The following is a 21333-nucleotide window of genomic DNA, read 5'->3' as shown; positions in this document are numbered from 1 at the left end:
ATTTTGAAAGTTTTGCCTTGCTGCCGTTGCAATGGCGAGTACTCGAAATGACAGTACTCTCTTGAACTTTTCACTCGTGTTCCGCAGGCCGCAGTTTGCACTACCACTTCATCCCCAACACGTAATGTCGCCTCCCAGAGCGCAGACGTCCGCTGCTCTCTGTAGTCGAAAAGGGCAGTCGTTTGAAGTGCGATGGATGAGCAGCCAGTCCCAGCAGAACAGGAAGCTGTGGCGTGCACTGTTTCTACAAATGCTAGGAACACTGGCGCACCAAGCAGCGCATGTAGCGTGGCCGAGCGCTTAAAGGCGCTGGTTTAAGGCACCAGTCTCTCTGTAGGCGCGGTTTCGAATCCCGTAGCTGCCGGGGGTTTTGATGTGATCGCGTTAACCTGCCGCTTTTCCTTCAAGTGTAACCTCCTTGAGCTCACATATGTTTGATACATGACAGTTACAGCTACGATACTTTAGTGGTTAATGAAAGCCCAGGTTCGAAACCTGGTCACGGCACGAAAACGTCTCTTGACGCTGTCTCCTTAATTGCGACAGCTACAGACAAGTGGCGTCGCTACCATACGGCGGGCACGGCTTTTTCTTGATGTGGATGGCCTAAAGAGACGCTTCCAGTGGGAGAGCAGTGGAAATACATGGCACGGCGATTGCCAAGATACTTCCATTTCGAAGTGATCTTTGTAGTACAAAGGAAACGTTTTGCCGCTGCTGCTCCAACGGTAACGTGGCCGAGCGGTCTAAGGCGCTGGTTTCAGGCACCAGTCTCTTCGGAGTCGTGGGCCCGAACACATCGCGCGCTCGCTCCGGCGTGTCGGGCGGTGTTTACGTGTGCTTCGCGGTCGGCGGCGGTTCATCGCGGTGACTGTTTCTTCGCTGCTGTAGTCAGCTGAACTGTAAGTTAAGATGGATTCTGAAGTCCGAGAAAATAATATCCAATGCGAATTTGATAGAAACGTAACCCGACCGTCTGCTTTCGAAATTCATTCGTGGATGAAAAATGACTTGAAAATTCCTGAAAGTGATGTGCTAGGCTTGCAATTGGACGCGTTCCTAAACTCTTTGTTTGTAAACTGTGCGATGCCCTCGTCAGTGAAAACGGTGGCGTACGAGAATTCAAACACTCTGATGGGACAATTAGCAATGTGACTCTGTCGAATGCTGGTTTTGGTATCCGAAATGTTCGAGTATTCAGTCTTCAGTTTGAAACTAGGAATGAGACGATAGCTCGTAGCCTTATGCCTTATGGCACAGTGTTATCGATTACGAAAGAAAAGTGGTCGTCCACTTATATCTATCAAGTTGAGAACGGTATCCGTAGTGTCAAAATGATTGTGAGGAAGCACGTTCCTTCGTTTTTGGTTATGGCCGGTCACCGGGCTTTTATTTCGTATAGAGGTCAGCCCCAAACCTGCTCCTATTGTAATGCCACAGACCATTTTCGGCAAAATTGTCCTCGGCGTAGGCGCCCTGTGCAGTTGCCGCCCCGTGGGCAAGATGACGACGCGTCATACGCTGCCGTGTTGTTAGGTGTTCCGCGTTCACCGGCACGTTCCGCGGACACGGAAACACCGTTAGATGATGCGGTCGCGATGGATACCGATGCCACTGCAACCGGTACTGATTCTGTTCAAGACATGTCCGTACCTTCTCAGTCAGTTCCCGCAGCTACTGTATAGATTCCGCCTCCGGCTGTGCCTGAAGTTCCGGTGCGGACCGCATCAGAACCCGTTCAGGTGCCCCCCCCCCCCCCCCCTGTTGCTGTTGTGGATACGTCACCCTCTAATTTCGAACTTCAAGGTGTTCCAGACGGGGCTCCTGCCTCGCAGGAACCGAAGCCAAGGCGTGAAAGTGTTTCGGAGAGGCGTGGCAATACTGACCGCTTCCGCAGTGCCAGTAGTTCACGGATTTTAGAAAAACGATCCTTTTCTCGCGGAGAACGCAGCCCGTCTCCGGAGTGGAAGCAGGTTCCACGTCCGAAGTCGAAACAAAATCCAAAATCTGTGCAAAAGCCGGCGCACAGGCCCTTGCCCCGCCCCGTAGTCGAATCACGGCCGTCGGTTGCGGCAGGACGTCGTCAACAACGTCCTGTGGCGAGCAGTCAGCCAGCGCCTACGACAAGTGTGTCGGAAGACAGGCGGGAAGCGGTTGTACGGCAGTTAAAGGAAATGTTGCACCACTCTGATGTACCTCTCGCAATGGACACTACGACGTCTTAGGCTACGAACCCGGCCCAACTATCGGTTAAGCGTAAGGCTGAAGACACCCCCAAGCGGCGCACGCGCCCCCTTCGCAGGATTCCGCGTCTGCACCTCCCACACAAGAACCGTCTATTTCGGGTGCACCGTCTGCAAGTTGTGACTGGGCAGACGATATGGAGGAGGGATGTGGGTCCACTCCCGCCGTCTAATTTGTTTTAATTGTTTGTCCCTATAGTATATGGTAGCACGCCCGCCATCTGTAATTGCTACTATCAATCTTAATAAATTGGAGTCACCTGTGAAGTTTGCAAGTTTTGTGGGTTTTTTAAATTACATTGCTGCTGACGTAGTGTTTTTGCAGGAGGTTGTGACAGATCTACTTCACTCAATTCCGGGCTATCAAGTACTCTTGAACTTTGATATCGAGTGTAATTGTGGTACTGCCATTTTAATTCGTGTTGATCATGATTATAGTAATGTCGCTACAATTCCTAACGGTCGAGGTGTAGCTTGCACGATCAACAACGTACGATATATTAATGTGTACCCCCTTTCTGGTGCCGACGGGCAGCCGCATCGCCGTGTGTTTTATAGTAGTGACATTTGTCACCTTTTACGGGGCCCCCACCTGCCTGTAGACATGGGCGGCGATTTTAACTGCGTGCTGGAAGATAGAGATCAGGAGCCACGGCCGTATAAGTGCCTAGAATTACAGACGCTCGTTACGGAGATGAATTTAATTGACTCATGGTGTTATTTACACCCGCGGGACGTGGGATTTACTTTCTTTTACCCCACGGGAAGGAGTCGGCTCGATAGAATTTATGTTTCTCCTGATAAACAGCAATGTCTTACGGAATCCTCTGTTCACCCCGTGATTTTTTCCGATCATTGTGCGTATGTCTGCCGCTTTCATTCTCTATTGGCGATTAAACCCCGCGCAAGTCGATTATGGAAGTTTAATGTGCGACATTTTGCGCCGGTTATCGTGCGTGTGTGGCAGAGGGTGCTGAAATATCGCGGTCTATATGCCTCCACTTTGTCTTGGTGGGTAGAATTTGTTAAGCCGGCATTGCGCAACACCATCCTGGAGTTCGGTCAGGATGTTGCTCACTGGGAGCGATCGACATTGCAATTTTACGAAAGCTGTTTAAATGATGCCATCCACCTGCACACAAATCATCCTGCTCTTCGGATGGCGACAATTTGGGGTATCAAACACCGTCTTCTGGACATGAAACGGGAATCGTTGCGCGGATCTGTCGTACGGAGCCGGGCCCCCGGGACGCTTGTTGATGAAGCGCCTTCCGTATTTCATCAGCTGCGCGAACGCCGGCGCGCAAAGCGACGTTACGTCACAGAGCTGGAATCAGCTGACGGTGCGCGGCTTCATAGCCAGGCGGCAATTCTTGCAGAGGCCCGCCGTCACTTCGTCGAACTTTTCAGTGAGAAATACACGGATGCTGCCGCGATTTCCGAGCTTCTCCACGACGTTCCATACGTCTTATCCGTAGCGGATCGCCGTCGCCTCACGGAAAACTTTACCGTGGAGGAAGTGCGTGATGTCTTAAAACTGTGTTCCCAGAATAAATCACCGGGCGCTGATGGGTTGCCACCGGAATTTTATCTGCATTTTTGGTACTTATTTGGCTCGGCCCTGACTGATGTTTTTAATGAAATTTTAAATGGTGTGGATGTCCCTGAGTCCTTCCTGGAAGGTATTGTGGTCTTGGCTCCAAAGGTTCCAGTCACCAGGAAACTGTGCAATCTTAGACCGATCACCCTTCTTAATGGTGACTATAAACTCTTTACCAAATGTGTCTCCTCTCGCTTGAAGCTGGTCGTGAAAAAACTGATTAGTCCCTTTCAATACTGTGCAGTGCCGAAACGCACTATCTATGGTGCTGTGTCGACATACCGAGATGCCATTGCCTATGCTTCGACGAATAGGATTCCTTTTGACATTTTATCCATCGATTTCGCAATGGCATTTGACAGAGTAAGCCACCTCTATCTCCGGCGAGTGCTACGAAAATTTGGTTTCGGTGTAAAGTTTATAACTGTGATTTTTAACCTTTTCAAACATTCCACCTCACGGAATAGCATCAATGGATTTTTGTCGGAACCTGTACCACTCCGCTGTTCTGTCAAACAAGGGTGCCCTCTGTCCATGGCGCTTTACGCAATTTCCTTAGATCCTCTGTTGCGTAATTTGCATAGTGCTGCAGGGGAATACGTATTGGGGATGAGAAACACGTTTATCGTGCTTATGCCGATGACCTTGGCCTCTTGGTGTCCTCGGCCACCGACTTCGACATTATACGTGCTCTTCTCACGCAGTATGAACGTGCATCCGGTGCGAGCATCAATACCCGTAAGACGGTCTTTCTGCCCATTTATGCGGCGTCACGGGGCTTCAAACGCCCATGGTTTACAGTGAAACGAGAGCACAAAATTTTGGGTATTCGCTTTCAAGCCAATCTGTTACAGACTGCGTCCTACAACTGGCGTCTTGTCTTAAATGGCATACGAGCTCTGGCTAGCCTGTCTGCTACTCGTACCCTAGCATTAACACAGCGAGTGCTTTTAATAAATGTTTTCTTGCTTGGTAAGGCCTGGTATCTTGCTCAGTTATTTCCGATACCTAAGAATTTGGGCAGAGCTATCACACAGGCAGTCTATTGGCTATTGTGGCGGGGACATATTTTCAAGGTGTCTTACGACACATGTACTTTGCCGCGCGAACAGGGTGGACTCGGCCTCATTCATTTTGCTATGAAAGCCGCAGCGTTGCTCCTTAATCGGACGAGCGTCACCATTGAACAGGATCCGTCGAGCCCCACAGCTGTTCTGTTCGCTATTCATCGTCCTCTATCTGAAGCAGCACCTCTCGACCCGACTACAATACCGTTTCAGCTGCGTTATGTTCGAGAATACTTCGTTCAGAAAAGTTATCTCGCCGGCGACGTCCTCGACCATCGAACACGGACTGTAAAAGGTGTCTACCAGGGACTAAGAGGACGGCCAGTCGGCAATAAGATGGAGGCGCGCTACCCGCGATCTGCGTGGAGGACGGCGTGGTCCATCGAGCTTGTGTGGAGACTGTCGACAAGACGACACCTTAGAACATCGTTTCGTGTGCCTGAGGTCACCGTCGACTTGGAACATTGCCGCCAGGATGCTCGCACTTATCAACCGGACCAGCGCTGCCAGTTTTTCTGCGGACACGGCTTTGATCCCGTACTTCAAACCATATCCGCATACGAAGCGGGCCGCCACTGCATGGATCGTGGCTCACACTGTGTTCGCCATCCTGCACTTGCGACTTACAGACGACTATGCCTATCTGGTTTATTTGTCCACGCAACATGACCTCACTAAAACCAGGAAAGACTATCACAAAATCTTTGCCAATTTTCTGCAAATTGCACTCGCATTTGCCCACGACAAACTGCTGTAATTTACACTTCACTGCTGCAACCTTTATTTCCTTCTGTGTGTTGAATTGTCTCCAGGTACGAAAACATGGTTAATGCAAATTGAATGCTACCGGCAGAGTGAATATTGAACAAGTACGATGCTACCGCTTGTGCAGGGCTGCAACGTGGAAATTACGAGGAAACGTTTAACACAGTTTTATCCTGTGTTCGTGTGTGTTTGTGTTTCGCTGTCATTCAGTGATTTCATTATGTTTTATTCATTTTTTACAACGTCTGGTTCCTCCGTCATCGGCGTACATTCACGGATGCGTTGCGCACGGCGCTGCCACGGAGATTGTTTGGTTTTCAAGAAAGGAGGATTTTTACTTTCTTTTTAACACGTCGGAGAGGATTGTGTTTTCCGTCTCTTTATCCGCCAGACAGTTCGGAAAGTTCGGGAGTATACTCATTCCTTTGACGTGTGTCGATATTTTTATTTTTGTGACTTTTTTCATTACTTATTTTAATGGCCGCCACGAAGCATTTTGAACATAATATCATGGGACGTGTGAAGGGTGTTCCTTCCCTGTGACTGAGAGAACTAACTCAGGCAGTATTTGATTTTTTATTCTTTTTTTCAAATTTTATTCTTTCTTTTATTGAGTTTAGGTGAAGAGCGCCTGATGCGCTGTTATTCTTTCATTTTTTATTTTATGGCGTGTAGGCGCAAAGCGACTGATTCGCTGTCATTATAGGCCTGCACTTTCACTTCAAGAGGATTTTAATTTTCCGTCGATGCCTTGCTAGCGGTGAACAGCCACAAGAAACTTTCCTCGCCGCAATCCAGTATCTCCGATTCCATCACTTCATCTTGAACATCAACGTCTTCCACAGGAAGTCGACGCTAAAGGAACCATACCGAGAAGTTTACGGTTTTCAACTGAATGGACAGTGCAACAATTCGTCTTTTCTGTTTGCAAGCAGCACCGTTTTCTTTTATAGCTAAAGAAGCTCGCCAAAAAAAAAACGTTGCCACTTTTTACGTCTCATTTTTGTGCCGTTGCGGTGTGTTCTCGTGGGGTAGGAAGCAGCTCTTGTGACGCGCGTGTCGTGTAGGTAGCGTGGCCGAGCGGTCTAAGGCGCTGGTTTCAGGCACCATTCTCTTCGGAGGCGTGGGTTCCAATCCCACAGCTGCCGAACGTGTAATGTTTCCTGTGTCGAAGGCAGATGCAGTCATTGCCCGCAAAGGAAACAGCACAACAAGGCGTGAACGTCTGCTTGGTGCATTGTCGTAGAACAGTGCGTGGTGCAACGACAGGATTTGTAGGCACCTTTTGCTCTCATCATTGCTGGCGTTCGTCTCCACGAAATGCGTCCGGAGCACGCCGTTCTATAACGCGAGAGAGTGGATTTTTTACAGTTGTCGTCAGTTAACCGTGGGCGGCTGCTGCGTTCGCTGGAAAGAGCACTGCCGTCGTTATCCGGTGTGGCCTAGTGGCACAGTCTGCCTGCAGCGGCCGTGGCGTGCGGTTGTCTGTTCTTCGCGCTGCGGCTGGCTTGTTTACTTCTGCGGGGTAAGTCGCTCGCTAGCAGCGGTTATTCTTGCGTTTGTGGAATGACGTTGATAATTCAGTGATGGCACATACTATGAGGAAAGACACTTTGAAGTTAACGTTCGATAACACGTTTGCCCGACCAACATCCTTCGAAATCGAGGATTTCCTCGAGGACGTGATGAAAATTGGACTCGATGAGATTGTCGGTATACATTTGTCGATTCTGTCTAGCATCGTTTATATTAAGATGAGAGATGCCGAGTTTTGTGACAAACTAGTTGACTCCTATAGTTCCGGTTTGAAGTTTAAGCACAGTGATGGCAATGTGGGTGTGGTTACTGTTTCCCATGCCGGGCTTGGACTTCGCACAATTCGCATTTTTGAACTACCCTTTGAGGTCCGAGCAGAACAGATAAATGTTGCGATATCGCCGTATGGCAAAGTTTTGAGCAATTTTGCAGAACGTTGGTCTCCGGCACATAAGTATCCGGTACTGAATGGCGTCAGGCAGCTTAAAGTTGACTTGCAACGACATATTCCGTCGTACGTCACGGTTTGTGGGTACCGTGCCGTCGTAATGTATGATGGCCAACCTAGGACATGTGCGAGATGTAACTCGACGGGACATGTTCGTGCGGAATGTTTACAGCGTCGTGTAGTTCAACTGCCAACCGGAGAGAGTGTTAGCCCTCCCGCGATGTCACCATTACCGCCATCGTACGTGTCGGTTGCCCGCGGTGAGCCGTCAATACAACCGATTCGCGATACACCTGCCGGACCCAGTCGCGTCGTTAATGTGATATCTCCGGACACGCCAGTCGCGTCCGAGATGGCTGCTTCTGAAACCCATGACACTAACAGGACCAGTGATATGGCGGTGGACCAGCCCTCACGGGGTGCTGAGTTGGTGGAGGTGTCCATGGCTCCTGCTCCCATGTCTGAACGAGTCGCTGAAACGATGCCCAACTCCGACACAGTAATACGTGGTAATCGATCTCCGAAGAAAAATAAAAAACGGAGGATGGCTCACCAAGGTGCGGAAGATACAGCACCGAGCTTGCGGGGAAAGGCTAAATTAATCGGTCAGAATTTAAAAGACGGGCCCGCAGACGCTGCCGCCTCGCCTTCGCGCTCGCGGGACACAACACGATCAGACGACACCATGTCGGAGACTCCCACGATGTACGACAGCGGACCAGATGAGACGCCAACTCAGCAAACTGAGCCACAGAATACGAATCCACCAGTTTCTGATCCAGTCGGCACCCTTTGCTCTCCCAATTGGGCGGACGAGTTTGAAACGAATGAAGCTGATGTAGAGATGCAGGAGGATTCCACACCCTCGACCGGCTCCTTGCCCCCCGTATCAGCGGTTGATGGACACAAAGTCCACGTGGCCATGGCTACTCAAACGACCGACACGGTCAGCGCCTCCAATTGAAGGCTGTATGACGCATCCTATCGTTTGCTCCTTTCGTACCCAATATCTATGACCACCTTGCAGGCCTACAAGATCCTGACTCTCAATATCAATAAGATACGCAGTGATTTGAATCTGAAGAACTTACAAGACTTGTTATACGCAGCCGACGTAGATATAGCCATGCTTCAGGAAGTGAGTGATATCAGGTTAGACCACATAGCAGGGTATAACGCTTTCGTGAACCCTGGCCACGGTTTCGAACTTGGAACAGCATTACTGTTAAAAGAAGGGATCATTGCAAATTGTGAGGCCAAACTGGTGACCGGCAGAGGTATAGCAGTCACTGTCAATAACATCAGACTGATTAATATTTACGCACCTTCTGGGTCCAGTAATAGGCAACACCGTGCAGAATTTTTTCGCCACGAGATCCTTCCGCTCTTCGGGACCAACTACAGTGATGTCATTTTTGGTGGCGATTTCAATTGTGTGCTTCGTCAAATAGATCAAACTCCACACTTTAATCGGTGTGTCGAATTAGAACAGATCATTCAAGAACTCCGCTTCACTGACACTTGGACGTACATGCACGGAGTGGAAGTGGGTTTTACGCATGTTACCAATCATTCGGCAAGTAGGTTAGATAGAATTTACATATCGCGTAATTTAACGCAACACCTGCTACACACCGAAATATGGCCTACTGCATTTTCCGACCATGCTGCCTATATCTGCACCGTCAACATGCAAAAACAGGAAACATACCGGAGTCGAGGGTTATGGAAGTTCAACGTCGCACATTTGCATGATCCTGCATGTCGAGAAGCCTTCCTGTCCACCTGGACGGCATGTGAACGCAAATTCAGATCCTACAACTCCGCGGTCGAGTGGTGGCTCAAATGCGCCAAACCACAACTTAGGAAAACTTTAATGTTTTACTCCCGTCAGAAAAGTCTGTGGCACAAACGTACGATGGAATTTTACTTTCAGTGTCTTCGGGAGTTTTATAAATTTGACGCGACCGTTATCGGCAATTTTGCAAAGATCAAAAGAGTTCAGGCGAAACTTTTAACGCTGCAACGGAAACAATTGGAAGGTTTTCAAATTCGGGCGCGAGTTCCTAAGACGGTGCAAGAAGAAGAGGCTGCCATGTATCACATGTTACGTGAAAGTCGACGAGGCAGTCGGAAAATCATCACACACATCCGAACCAGCACCGGAGCAATAGTTACTACACAAAGTGACATTATGCGTGCGATTGAAGAGTACTATCGAGACCTGATGTCCAATAAAATGACAGATGATACCGTGTTTGCGGAGTTTGCGACAAATATATCTCGGAAACTCAGCCCCACAGAGGCGACTCAGCTGATGACAGAGGTGACAGAAGACGAATTAACAGACGTTCTCCTAAGGAGTCCGAAGAATAAATCACCTGGTTGCGATGGAATACCTGCAGAAGTATATCAAACCTTCTGGCCGCAGATGAAATCGAAACTACTTGCAATATGTAAAGAACTAATGAACCCACAAAATGTTATTCCGCAGGAATTTCGACAAGGAATTGTTGTCTTACTGCCCAAGACCCCGTGCAGTAACGACCTCACAAACCTGCGACCTCTCACGTTATTAAATAGTGATTATAAAATATTCGCCCGTGTTCTGAGCCAACGGCTCAAAACTGTCATGAACACAATCACAGGACAGTATCAAACGAGTGTCGGTAGAGATAGATCTATTTACCACACGCTCACGGATTACAGAGATGTCATTGCCGTAGCGGAGGCTTGCAAATTAAAATGCGCCCTCTTCATGATAGACTTTGCAAAAGCGTTCGACAGGGTGAGCCATCGGTTCCTTTTCCGCGTCATGCAGGAATTGGGATTTCCGCACCAGTTCACCCAAGTACTCGACAATCTGATCCGTAATAGTACGTCGCGGATTCAAATTAATGGTCGCCTCAGTGGCGCTATTGATATCGAGTGTTCGGTGAGGCAAGGCTGTCCGATGTCGATGGCTCTCTTTGCCATCGCCATAGAACCTCTGCTCGCTACGCTAACTGCACATTTGCAGGGATTGGAAATCAATAGCCGGAAGATTGTGTGCCGTGCGTACGCAGATGATGTCGGCTTTCTTGTCGTGAACGCGCAAGAAGTGCGGTCCTCACTTCAAATACTTCAACGATATGAGGCGGCATCTGGGGCGAAGGTGAACTGGCAAAAATCTGGACTCATGAATCTCGGACGGGGAATAAATCTACCCAATCATGCCCGATTACGAGAAATTACCAGTATAAAGTGCTTAGGACTTGAGTTTCGGCGGAAGATACAGAATACCATTGCTGTTAATTATAGAGCTTTACTTCACAAGGTTAGGGCATGTGTACAACTGCATAGCATGAGGAAACTAAATGCTCTCCAAAAAATTGAACTGGTCAACACTTATATCCTCTCGAAGATTAACTATGTAGCCAAAGTGTTGCCTCTTCCCAGTGGCATTGCACATAGAATGCTGTCTGCCCTGGGCCATTTTGTGACCAGAGGCAATATCTTCAAAGTTAAATATGTTACGTTGACGCTCCCTACTAGGAAGGGCGGATTAAACCTCACTGATGTCTATAAAAAGGCACAGGCGCTCTATCTAAGCAGTATGTATAAGCTATGGACAAAATCTCCACACTGTCTCACTGCTCACCTTCTCAACGAAATCTCTCCAGCTGACCTCAACCCTCCGATTGATGTACATCATATTCCACACGACCTCTATCATTTCAAATACTTCCTGTTGGAATATAGTTATGCTCGAACAAGACTTCCGGCGAAGGAAATAACGGTGGTGAAGCAACTTTATAAGACTTTGATCGAGTCCACCTCCAGGAATAACATCGAAGACAAATATACAGCTCACGATTGGCGGGTCATTTGGGATAATATTCATTCACGCCATTTACCGTCTCACGTGCGAGCGTCTTGGTATCTCACGGTGAATCGTAAAATAGCTACCAATGCCAGACTCCATTCCATTCATCTGGCCGATTCACCCTCATGCAACACTTGCCAGGTACAAGATAGCGAGGAACACCGATTTGTCTGCGAAAAAGTGTGAGATGTTTGGGCGGTCATACGACAGTTGTTGGCGAGCATCACTAGAACATGCTCTGCGACCATAACGCCAGCTGACTTCCTCACTCCGGAGGTAGTGCCTTACCCGCAGACCAAAAGAAATTCAGTAAACTGGCTTAAAGGCCACACAGTTTACTATCTTTTCAATGTGAACGAAACGAGTAAAGAAGACTTTCTCCTGTATTTAATGATACAGCACCACCGACTACAGGAGATTACAAACTATAAAGCTCATTTTGCAAACTTTTTAAGTCACACGATCATTTCACAGCCAATATAGGATGGAGTGCTTAAAGCCATTTCTTCCGACATGGTGGATTCCACTCTTCCTTCGGACGCCCGATGTGAAGACCAAAGAAGTTAGTGCGGGACAGACTAATTTACGAGTGCGTCACTGGATCATTCGTCACGTTCCGATATTAACAGAATGTTCGTAGTAGCGCGTTCCGTCTCATTGGCGGACGCCTTGCACAGCACTGAGTTTCCTAGTTTATTAATTGTAACAGACGATCCGATGGAGAGAAACAACGATAGAAGACTTTTAATTTATTTTGTACATCCAATACTTACTCTGATTTGTGGGGTGAGATGCACTCATGCGGTGCAAAGTGCACGGATTTTGCGGCTCTCCTGAATACATATGGAAATGGACATATTCATTTCCACTGCAAATGGATGCAACACTTCGTCTCAGGACTAATTTCTGTTTTTATGTTACTGGCGGCGGAGTCAAGCCGCAGCATTTCTTCATTACGCAGAAGAGGTAGGGTGCCGTGGTGACAGTTACGGTGGGAGACAGGGTGGCCAGGCCTCAGATTGCATGACCCCTGCCCACCTTGCCTCTCCCTGCCTGATACCGCATTTTCAAGATGAAAATAAAAATAAAAATAAAAAAATATAAAAAAATCAAGAAAAAAAAATTAAAAAAAAAGTGGTAGAAAAAAAAGTCGTAGAGCATTCGGAAAAAAAAGTGGTACAGCAAAAAAAAAAAAAAAAGGTGGCTAGGATACCTGGCTCTCACCCAGGAGGCCCGGGTTCGATTCCCGGTACCGGAATTGCGCGTTTTTGTTGCTCCTCTTATGCGACTTGTCTCGACTGACGCTACGCTGACGCGTGCAGAAAGCTACGTTAAGTATGACTCGCGGCAACACCTGACGGCGAGAGAGATGCGGCGTCTATCCACTTGTTATCGAGCCACATACCGGTACCTGTAGTCAAGAGGCTTGGAGGACTGCAAGACATTGCCACGGAGGTGAATGCAGCTAACCACTATAGTTAGAGTCCTGACAGCGCAGGCACGTTCATTTGCTCGTATACATGTGATGGAGACCGTGTCTGACACTGCTGTGGCGTACACCTTGGCCTAGGCTTTGCTGGGTATCGCCACGTGCATTGCAGCCAGCTGCCTTCGCGGGCGCCTCCGTGGCCATGGCCGTGATCGTCTAGTGGTTAGGACATTGCGTTGTGGCCGCAATAACCCAGGTTCGAATCCTGGTCACGGCAATTTTGAAAGTTTTGCCTTGCTGCCGTTGCAATGGCAAGTACTCGAAATGACAGTACTCTCTTGATTTTTTCACTCGTGTTCCGCAGGCCGCAGTTAGCACTACCACTTCATCCCCAACACGTAATGTCGCCTCCCAGAGCGCAGACGTCCGCTGCTCTCTGTAGTCGAAAAGGGCAGTCGTTTGAAGTGCGATGGATGAGCAGCCAGTCCCAGCAGAACAGGAAGCTGTGGCGTGCACTGTTTCTACAAATGCTAGGAACACTGGCGCACCAAGCAGCGCATGTAGCGTGGCCGAGCGCTTTAAGGCGCTGGTTTAAGGCACCAGTCTCTCTGTAGGCGCGGTTTCGAATCCCGTAGCTGCCGGGGGTTTTGATGTGATCGCGTTAACCTGCCGCTTCTTCTTCAAGTGTAACCTCCTTGAGCTCACATATGTTTGATACATGGAGCATTCTAGCTCCGCCTGACAGTTACAGCTACGATACTTTAGTGGTTAAGGAAAGCCCAGGTTCGAAACCTGGTCACGGCACGAAAACGTCTCTTGACGCTGTCTCCTTAACTGCGACAGCTACAGACAAGTGGCGTCGCTACCATACGGCGGGCACGGCTTTTTCTTGCTGTGGATGGCCTAAAGAGACGCTTCCAGTGGGAGAGCAGTGGAAATACATGGCACGGCGATTGCCAAGATACTTCCATTTCGAAGTGATCTTTGTAGTACAAAGGAAACGTTTTGCCGCTGCTGCTCCAACGGTAACGTGGCCGAGCGGTCTAAGGCGCTGGTTTTAGGCACCAGTCTCTCCGGAGGCGTGGGTTGGAATCCCACCGTTGCCACTTTTTACGTCTCATTTTTGTGCCGTTGCGGTGTGTTCTCGTGGGGTAGGACGCAGCTCTTGTGACGCGCGTGTTGTGTAGGTAGCGTCGTCGCGCTTGCGACACCGTGCTGGTCGGACGTCTCAGTGCTCCGCTCCGCCGCGTGTTCACAAGGCGTGTTTTCTACTCATATTTCTGTTTGCAAGTGTTGTGTTATTCTGCAGTTTATATCGTTTTCCATTTGTATTTTTGTTGCGGTCTTATTGTAGCGGGTTAACCGCTCGCTATCTGCTGCAATGTCCAGGTTATTTCCGCGAAAGTGTACACTCCGTTTTGATTTCGACAAGTCCACCCGATCTGTGCAACCGAGTTCACTGGAGATACATGACTGGATCGTTGATGTTATTGGGATTACATCTGACCAAGTGCACACCGCCTATTATGATACCGAGCAGTATTGTTTCTTTGTTAAATTACTGAATCCTGTATTACTGGAGAAGATCGTGACGAAGCACGGAGGAAGTGCTATTTTCCGACACCGGGACGACTCTGTAAGTACAGTTCTCATTTCCAATGCCTATGTAGACTACACGAACGTGCGTATTTTTAACTTACCCCCTGAAGTAGATAATTGTTATCTGAAGGAGGTACTGTCCAAATTCGGTGACGTTACACAGATTCGACATGAACGGTGGTCAAGTCAACATAGGTTGCAATGTTACAGTGGCGTTCGATCTGTAGAAATGCATGTCAAGCAGAATATTCCATCCCATATACTTGTTTGTGACTATAAGGCTCACGTTACTTACATTGGCCAAACACCGACCTGTCATATCTGTAATGAGAGTGGTCACTTGCGTCAAGACTGCCCCAGGCGCATGTTTGTGTTAAAGAATTCCCTCCAGCAGCGTAAAAGGCTTACTTTGGCGGATGTAGTGGCAGCCAAGCCGATGACAGAGATTGGGCTCCCTAGTTCTGAAATGCCTTCGGAACAGCAACAAGAAATTCGCTCTGATGAGTTTCCGGTTCTAGTTCGGAGAGAAAAAGGTGCGATGCCCCCTGCAAAACTCGATGCCGCGACCAATAAGAGGCGCAGAACTTGTGACAGCAGTGGCTCTGATAACGACACCTCTAGTGCGCATGAGACCGCGAAAAAGGACGATCGGGAATCCGGCTCGGAAGCGAAAGCTCCAATCGGTGAGGCTATTGTGGACGCTTCTCCTCCCACAATTTCAAGTGCCGATACTTCCGTGGAAGTTAAGCAGTTACCGCTGGCTAGTGCCTTAGAACTTCCGCGACAGCCAACACAGGCCGACCAACCTGTACGTGTGGCTCACATTCCTGCAGGAAGTACACACACAGAGGCCTGTGATGGTGATGTACAAACATCTCTGAGCGCCGACGGTACACATCACGTGGCAGCCGCTTCGGTTCAGGACTCACAACAAGGGGAATGTCAACAACTCCAGGAAATAATACAAACACAGCTGTCCGGGTCTGCCGGTGACAACAAACAGCTGCGGGCAGAGAATGTTGCCAAACAGGCTGATAGTGCGAGTGATAGTTCAGCTGCTCGCTCGCCGGCGGTGTCGCCGCGTGCGATCCCTTCGCGGGATGTGCCGGGAGAGCAGCTTGACATCACCCACGACCCTCCCACGCCGCCGGCTGCGGAGGTGCTCCACAGTGTCCGCCCCAGGATCCGAGTGCAACCTAATGTAAATGCTGTGCGTAAAAAGAGTAAGAACAAAGACGCAAGAATACAACTCAGTGACGTCACAGACACGAATTTCCCGGCCACAAATATGGAATGGCATGAAGATGTTGCCCTTTAAAGATATTTGCTCCTTCCACCTCTCCAACGTACTGTCATTATGTCGCAGGCCTATACGATCACGACATTAAATATTAATAAAATCCGGTCGGAGGTGAAACTGAGTGCCTTAAAACAATATCTCTATGAGTCGGGAACAGATATCACTCTTTTGCAGGAGGTGGCCATGCCACACTTAACTCTTCCTGGTTTTGTTGCTATTACAAATTTTTCCCCCGACTCGAACGTGGGGACTGCCATCTTACTTAGAGAAGGCATTCCCGCCACTCAGGTTGACAAGTTAGCTTCCGGCAGAGGTGTGGGTGTCACCGTTTTTGGCGTCACCATCATTAACTTGTACGCGCCTTCTGGCAGTACCTATAGAGCGGAACGAGCAAACTTTTTTAAGGAACAAATCATCTATTTGTTACGGAAAAATCCCGAACGTGTTATCATTGGAGGTGATTTTAATTGTGCTTTATCCCAGAAAGATCAGTCCCCGAATTTTAATTATTCGCCTGAATTAAAGCGTCTCGTGACCGACCTCAAACTGAAAGACGCGTGAGAAATTAGGTACCCGACCTTGGTACGATTCACACACATCGTCGCGAATTCCTGCAGCAGAATTGACAGGATTTATGTTTCCGACGTTTTAGAGAAAGTCTTGTTACAAATTGAAACAATACCCTCCAGCTTCTCTGATCACAGTGGTGTCGTTGCGTGCCTGAATTTGCTTCCACAACCAACGCGTTGGTATAAAAATCAATGGAACTTGAACGTCTCCTTATTAACGGATGATGACCTAGAGGCGGCGGTGCGACGCGCTTGGGAGCAGTGCTTGCGCACTACCACAAACTTTCGTAGCACCATAGCGTGATGGACTCAGCATGCAAAACCCAAACTGCGAAAAGTTGTTATATTCTTCGGTATTGACAGAGCAGCCGCGATAAAGAAGACGATGGAGTTCTACTACACTATCTTACGCGACCTCTGTGACAGAGCCGACGCCGCGAACACCAGAATAGACGACATTCGAAAAATAAAGGCGAAATTAATCAATCTTAAGAGGATGCAACTGGAAGGTCTTAAGATCAAATCTAAAGTGAAGTCGGTCAGGGACGATGAAACAGCCGCTCTATACCACCTTGTCAAACATGCTAAGAACAGAAGGAGGACTTTTATTGAGGCCCTGAAACTCGGTGATGGCACGACTGTCGACACCCAGCGAGAGATTATCAGGGCACTACACTACTATTTTGTTGACACCTACGCGTCAGCGGCTACTCATGTCGACTGCTATGACGAACTGTTTAGTGCCATTTCCTCTACTATAACTAGAGAAGACAATGGCACCATTTCTTTGGAATTTAGTAATAAAGATGTTTTGGAGATTGTCTGCCACTCGCCGATCAGGAAGTCCCCTGGTCCTGACGGATTACCCATTGAATTTTACAGGAGGTATTGGCACATCATAGGGGACAAAATCACCCAATTAGTGAACGAAGTTTTTCAAGGGAAGCCTATACCACTTGCCTTTAAGGAATGCACAATTGTGCTTCTCCCTAAAAGCAGAGGTACCAAAAATATCGCCAACTTCCGCCCCATTTCATTGTTAAACTCCGATTATAAAATAGTCGCCCGTGCAATCAACACGCGAATGATGCCCCTCACTGCAAAATTCATTGGACGTCAGCAGACATGTGCCTTCGGGAGAACTGTATTGCAAACGGCAGCTTTTTACCGGGATATCATTGCTTTAACGAACGCCAGTAACGTGAAGTGTGGACTGATCGTTCTGGACTTTTTTAAAGCCTTTGACCTCGTCACTCACGAGTACCTCCTTGAAACCATGAAAACATTCGGTTTCTTGCAGAACGCGATTGACATGATCACAAACATGGCACTGAGGATCAACGCAAGACTTTCTGTCAACTCGCAACTAACCCAACCGATTCAAATCAACAGAGGGATTCCACAAGGCAGCCCTTTGTCCATGTTGCTTTTTGTTCTTTCCCTCGAACCTCTGTTACTCCAACTGCAGGCGAAACTCACAGGGCTAACACTTTCAGGAGAAAAAACTGTCGCAGGCGCCTATGCCGACGATGTGGGTGTGGTTGTCCGCAATGAGAATGATGTCACCACTTTAGGGGCTCACCTCCAGCAATACTGTTTGGCGTCGGGGGCTAAATTGAATGACAAGAAAAGTAAATTTATTAACCTCTGTGGCCTCCAGCATTTGCGAGTTGGCTACGCTCAGGAAGTCAGCGTCCACAAGGCTCTCGGCATCATATTGACGGCGTCCTCTTTAAAGATGGCGGCGGCAAACTGGAGGGAAATAGTGCGTAAACTTAACGGTGCTCTCATTGACAATTCCCACAGAAGCCTCAATCAATTTGATCGGATTCATCTGGTCAACTCCTGTATTTTATCCAAAGCCTTCTACACGGCGCAGCTCCTGCCACTGCCTGCAGTCATTGCTAAGCAAATTATGTCGAAGGTAACCACTTTTATTTGGAGAGGGGAAATTTTTCGCGTGTCTGCCAAAACTGCGACACTCCACCCCCAGAATGGAGGGATGGGATTAGTAGATATCAAGGTGAAAGCGATGGCTCTCTATGTTACAAGGACGGCCGCTATAATTAACAATGATCCTTCCGGCATTACAGCGCAATTATTCAATGCCGTCAGGCCGCAAAGTCTTGACCCACCACTAAATATTCAGCCCATCAGTTATCGGCTAAAACATATCAGAGATTAAAACCTTTCACGGAGCTACATCAGTAAAGAGGTCATAAACTCTCAACATTTAACTGCACAAGCCATAATAGCGGACTGGAGACGACACGAAGGAACGAATCCATTGGAAACGAAGCTCGCTGGCATGAACTGGGATATCGTATGGCGCAATGTCAGTTCCCGTGTCCTCAGTTCCGATGCTCGCACTGCCTGGTACGAAGCTATCAATGATGTGTTTAGCACGAACGAGAGGTTACATAAAATCGGGCTCAGTGACACCCCTCTCTGTCGTCGCTGCCAACTGACGGATACAGTTATCCACCGTTACACCTGCGGGGAACGTCTCCAGAACTGGGTTTGGCTTCGAGAAAAAATAGCTCTTATTACCAGGACTACAACCGCCAATGTTTCGTCAGCATTACTGTCTCGTCCCAATGTGCATTTTTATCCGCAGACGAAAAACAATGCAGTTTTGTGGTTGCTGGGTACCTATTCCAGCTACGTCTTTAATAATTTTGGCGGTGACAATTATTTGGAATTCAAGATGTTTATGGCTATCGAATTCGCCAAAACATGCACGTACCCAAATCATGGGAAACTCTTCGGCAATATGCTTAAAATAGCGTTTCATCGCATGGGTATCGGATAGGTCAACAGAGTGTGAAGGGGTGAGGCCGGGCCGCGGGACACCAGTAGTGCCGCGAAGAGGCCCCACTGCTTCTGTGTCGCGTCCGGACTCCCCCTCACACTGAGGCCTTCACTGACTCGCTGGACACTGGCTACAGGAACTTTCATTGAGTGAGATAAGAAACTGTGTTTATGTTACGTTTATTCTTCGAGCAGCACATCTACTATGCTCAAGGGCGAAGTCTTTTCGTTGTCGTTTTCAACATTCCAATTTATTTTCGTAGAAGGTTAAGGGTTTCGTTTTTCATTAAAAAAAAATAAAAAAGTGGTTAAGGCGAAAATAAAAAAAAAGTGGTTAAAAAAATGGATAAGGTATCGGTCCCCTAAACCGGGGATTGTGGGCTCGAGTCCCACCAACATACTAAAAACAAAAAAAAAAAAAAAAAAAAAGCGGTCTAAGGCGCTGGTTTTAGGCACCAGTCTCTTCGGAGGCGTGGGTTCGAATCCCACCGTTGCCACTTTTTACGTCTCATTTTTGTGCCGTTGCGGTGTGTTCTCGTGGGGTAGGACGCAGCTCTTGTGACGCGCGTGTTGTGTAGGTAGCGTGGCCGAGCGGTCTAAGGCGCTGGTTTCAGGCACCATTCTCTTCGGAGGCGTGGGTTCCAATCCCACAGCTGCCGAACATGTAATGTTTCCTGTGTCGAAGGCAGATGCACTCATTGCCCGCAAAGGAAACAGCACAACAAGGCGTGAGCGTCTGCTTGGTGAATTGTCGTAGAACAGTGCGTGGTGCAACGACAGGATTTGTAGGCACCTTTTGCTCTCATCATTGCTGGCGTTCGTCTCCACGAAATGCGTCCGGAGCACGCCGTTCTATAACGCGAGAGAGTGGATTTTTTACAGTTGTCGTCAGTTAACCGTGGGCGGCTGCTGCGTTCGCTGGAAAGAGCACTGCCGTCGTTATCCGGTGTGGTCTAGTGGTATAATTCGCGCCTCGTCTTCAGCGCGAGACGGACGTGTGGCGACCGCTGCGGAAGTTTCGTGTCAACAAGGCTGTTTTCCTGCGAGCCAGGTAGGCCGGCTCGCAAGCGCATTACTTCACTTAATTGTGTATTGATTTGATGAAAATGAGAAAAGACACGATTAAATTCGCTTTCGATAGAAATTTCGTACGACCGAAAGCTTTTGAAATCAAACTGTGGCTCACAGAAAAAGTTGGAATTACTAAAGATGATTTAGTTGGCGTTCATTTATCGATTGTGACTAACTCGGCATATGTGAAATTGGCAGACCCTGCTAAATGTGTCGCAATTGTTGAACAATGTGGAGGTATTATTAAGTTTAATCACTTAGACGGCTCAGTTAGCGATGTCATAGTATCCTATGCTGGAATGGGAATACGAACAGTACGAGTATTTGAGCTTCCTTTTGAGATGCCTGTAGTCGAAATCAATCGTGTTCTCGGGGCGTATGGCAGAGTAATTTCCAATGTTGCGGAATTGTGGTCAGAACCACACATGTTTCCCGTTTTGAATGGCGTTCGCCAGGTTAAGATGGAACTTCTCAAGCACATTCCTTCCTTTGTAAATATTGGAGGATACCGTGCGTTGATCATTTATGATGGACAGCCTCGTACCTGTGCCATTTTTAACTCGACAGAGCACGTACGTGCTGAGTGCAGTAGACGGAGGGTTCCTCAATTATCAAGTGTAGAGTCCGAAGGTGCAGGGCCTGTAGTTCACCTGCAGATGACGTACGCTGCTGCCACGTCACCTTTGCGATCAGCTCGGCAGTCATCTTTCGAACTGGGGGACCAATGCGAGCATCCCGAGAGTGTTTTCAGCCATATAGACAGTGGTAGATCCGTAGCTTTGACTAACCATACTGCGCCCCAGTGCACCACCAGTAAAAGTCAGGTACCTGTACCTTACGACTGTGCCGATCCTTCTCGTGGCTCGCGAGCAGAACCTTCTGCAGTTACTGTGGATACCTCCCTGCAACCGCTTGATTGCGAACGACAGGACGAGACCAACACGAAAGTAGCGGCAACGGACGATCCAGTTAAGAATATTGTTGGGCAAGATATGATCATAGATCACTCGATCATCCAACTGACACAAGG

The 21333-nt window shown here is 48.3% G+C and overlaps 2 non-coding genes across 2 annotated transcripts; both read left to right on the top strand.

Moving 5' to 3' along the window:
* The first annotated feature begins 13158 nt into the window (after nt 1–13158).
* Nucleotides 13159–13230, top strand: Trnah-gug. The gene has a single exon. It is a non-coding gene; the product is annotated as a tRNA-His (tRNA).
* A 747-nt stretch (nt 13231–13977) lies between these two features.
* On the top strand, nt 13978–14059 carry Trnal-uag. The gene has a single exon. It is a non-coding gene; the product is annotated as a tRNA-Leu (tRNA).
* The last annotated feature ends 7274 nt before the right edge of the window (nt 14060–21333 follow it).

The sequence above is a fragment of the Schistocerca piceifrons genome, chromosome 1 (assembly GCF_021461385.2).
Source record: "Schistocerca piceifrons isolate TAMUIC-IGC-003096 chromosome 1, iqSchPice1.1, whole genome shotgun sequence".
Lineage (NCBI taxonomy): Eukaryota > Metazoa > Arthropoda > Insecta > Orthoptera > Acrididae > Schistocerca > Schistocerca piceifrons.
Note: the sequence above shows the minus strand (reverse complement) of the source record. Positions and strands in the feature narration are given on the sequence as shown.